The sequence below is a fragment of the Microcebus murinus genome, chromosome 11 (assembly GCF_040939455.1).
Source record: "Microcebus murinus isolate Inina chromosome 11, M.murinus_Inina_mat1.0, whole genome shotgun sequence".
Classification (NCBI taxonomy): domain Eukaryota; kingdom Metazoa; phylum Chordata; class Mammalia; order Primates; family Cheirogaleidae; genus Microcebus; species Microcebus murinus.
The window spans coordinates 35,377,024-35,380,283 of NC_134114.1; positions in this window are offsets into that span (position 1 = coordinate 35,377,024).

The following is a 3,260-nucleotide window of genomic DNA, read 5'->3' on the forward strand; positions in this document are numbered from 1 at the left end:
ACACGTCACCAGGCCTCCCCGGATTGTGATGCCTGCGGGGAGGTTCCCTGCGCAGAAACGCTGCCTGGGCTGGGCGCACGACCTCCCTTTGGTGGGAGGGTTGCCCTCTAGGACGCTGATCTGCCCCTGGAGGCACACACACCTCACCAGGCTGTTCACAAATCTCCCTTCTGTGCCCCGGGCAATGCTAGACCTCGGTGCATGGGATCTGGTCTGCAGGTCCGACCTCTGGGTCCCAGAGTTCAAACTGTATCCCCACCAGGGAGAGGAGTTCCGGTCCCAATTCACCCACAGGGAGCCCAAGCTGTGTCTGTGTCTCTCAGCCTCTGAGTCAGCACCGTTCTCCTGGGAACACCGTGCCAGCAGCACCTGGGAGGGCTGGCGGGTAGGGAGCTCACAGTCTGAGTGCCCTTTAGTCAGCTGTAGGGTCCCAAAAGGGAAGGTCCCGTTCCCTGGAGGTGCCTCCGGCTGGTGGCTGTATTGTCTCTCTGGGCAGCCGCGGGTAGGGTCGGCGGAGGGGAGGAGGAGGCAATATGGCGCCTGCCGCACGGCTCGGGTCCGTGCACACGGAGGTGCACAGGGATTTGGGAGTCTGGTGCCGTATCCGCTATAGGCTCACCGCTAGCTGGCGGCGGCAGTCTCTGGGCTGGTGTCCGCAGGTCTCTCCACCCGCTGGGGAGCCCACCAGCAGTCCCAAATGCAGGGGAGGGGAAAAGTGATTTATCCACCTACCCTTGCTGCTGGTCTCCGGGCTGCTCCAGCTGTCTCAGCTTCCAGTTCTGCTCCGAAGCCTCCTCCCGTGGAGTCTCCCGGGGTCTCAGGTACCCCTCCTTCCGGCCCTGGTCTGCTGTATGCTCGCCTTCTTGCTTCTTTTTTCTAATTTCTGCTAGAATCTGTCTTTTCTGCAGAGACACTCTTTCTGGCGGTGTTTCTAGTCCGCCATCTTGATCCTCCTCAAAATACTTGTTGAAAGTCATAGTATGCATTTTGACGTTGACGAAAGAGTATTAGAGAGTATTAAGGACTAGAGAGTATTAGATTTTGTTGTGCCCTTTAGGAACCTTCAGTTTATTTGTAAAAAGAAAGAAACACATTTGGAATTCAAGAATAGCACAAGACCAGCAATGCTGAATGGAAAAGACAGAAGCAAGCAAAACTTGGGGCAGGAACCAGTCATCTACATCATAGAAATGGGGGAAATACCATAGAGGATCCATGACATTAGCAGGAATCTCCCCAACCTAAGGACTTTAAAACAATAAGAAGGGTCTTTAAAACATGAAAGGAAAAAGGACATATCAAGGAAAATACACTTAAAGTTGCAAAGATCCTGAGTAAACCTACAAAAACTTTTTTAGTTATTTTAACAGTTGATATGAAAACTTCACTCCCAATCGTATTTTAAATCCTCAAATTAGTACTAGTGAGTAGTATGTTATTAATTTCCATTTACTTATACACCAGATGCTTTTCTAACACAAAATCTAATACTCTTCTAGCCCTTAGACTGACTGTCAAGATGAATAGTAGACTCATAAGTATTTCTAGAGTAATTGAAATCAAGACTCTTTTGCTTTGTTGTTGATAATACATATATTAGGAAGCACTTACAGTTTCATTTATTCTTGAAATTTTTGATGATGTCTTTTATTCCATTTGATATTTCTCTGCCTTCCTCCTCATAAAAGCTGGCCACAGTGTAGTTCTAAGCCCTGTTAATTTAATTTACCTTTCCAAATCCCTCCCTTTTAATGATCACTGGCCAGTTTGATAAAAGCACCTATGTGTTTAAAGTTTCACGGGTTGCTTTATTAGAGCCATTGTTAAGAATCACTGAGAATTTGTTGAATATTTATTTGGCCTCTATTTCTGTTTACAACTTCCAGGTCCCTCTTTTTAATTACTTCAAGTAGCAGTGACTTGTAACCTGTATCTAGGAAGACTAACATTTCAGATACACCACACGTATACACAGTTCAAATATCCTGTATTGTTGAATTTCAGATAAGATAAATTTTTGATTCACAGGATTTATCTTATGACACTTTCACATAGATTATTCTTCTTTCAAAATACTTCTGTGCTATATGTCAGTAGGTATCCTTGTCTCTTATGGATGAGAAGTTAAATAGCTTTCCTAAAAGGCCCCTATACTCCAAATCTAGCATCAGAATTTCTCAGTCTCATCTGTGAGCTTTCTAATAAACCAGGCTTATTGTTGCTGAGATCCCAGGTTGACAAAACAGGTAACAAAGGTAAGAATTAGAAAAGACTAGTGGGAAGAGTCAATGAAGACATAGACCTGTATCAGGGAAACCTGAAATGCCATTACATAGGCTGGATCTGATTTTATCTAGAGAGCTAGGAAGGAAAGAAGTCCTCACGTGATGTAATTGGCAATGGAAAAATTTATTGTCAGTCCTTGGGTGACTGACATCATGAAGGTGGGGTTTTGGACACATGCTGGCGGCTATGTCAAACGGATTTCTGAAAGAGAGAGGCAGAAAGCAAGAAGAAATGTTAGGTATCTGTTGTAACTTTGATAAGAATGAAGGCCTAGAGGAGAGGAACTGAGAAAAAGAATGGATATAAAAGACAGTGAAACAGGATTTAGTAAAAAGTTGTGATTTAGGAAATAAGACCCAATTTATAATGGGAATTAATAATTTGCCCCTTGACTTTCTATTGGAGATCAAGATTCTCCTGCACCTTTTAGTATTCAGAGAAAGACTGACTGAAGATAGATGGCCTGCCTGGCTGTGCTGTGTCTACACAAAGAAGTATGTGATACACTGTTGCACTCACTATCACCTGGGGAACACCTAGGACCAACTACCCAGGATGGTGGCATCTTACTCTTTGTGCTCAACTTGGAAGACACGATCCACTGTGAATGGCTCCAACTCCCATCTCTATTTGATGACTCTTAATCTGCAACTCTTGTTTGTGTCTCTCCCCCGAGCTTCAAAATGATCTGATTAAATACCTCCAAAAAACATTTCTTCCTGAATGTTCCGAGAATACCTCAAAGTCTAACCAGTGTCCCCATCCTCACCCTTCTCGCCCGTTTCAGTCTTATCAATGAACCAATGAGTGGCCACACCACGCACCTGTTTGCCCAAGCCAGAAGGCAAGTCAGCCTCTATCCTCCTCGTTTCCCTCAATCCCTGTCATCCAATGAGTAGCCAAGCCCTGCTAATTTTTGTTGTTAAATTCCTGAGTGTGTTCAATAATCTTGATCTCTCCTGTGACTTCGTTAG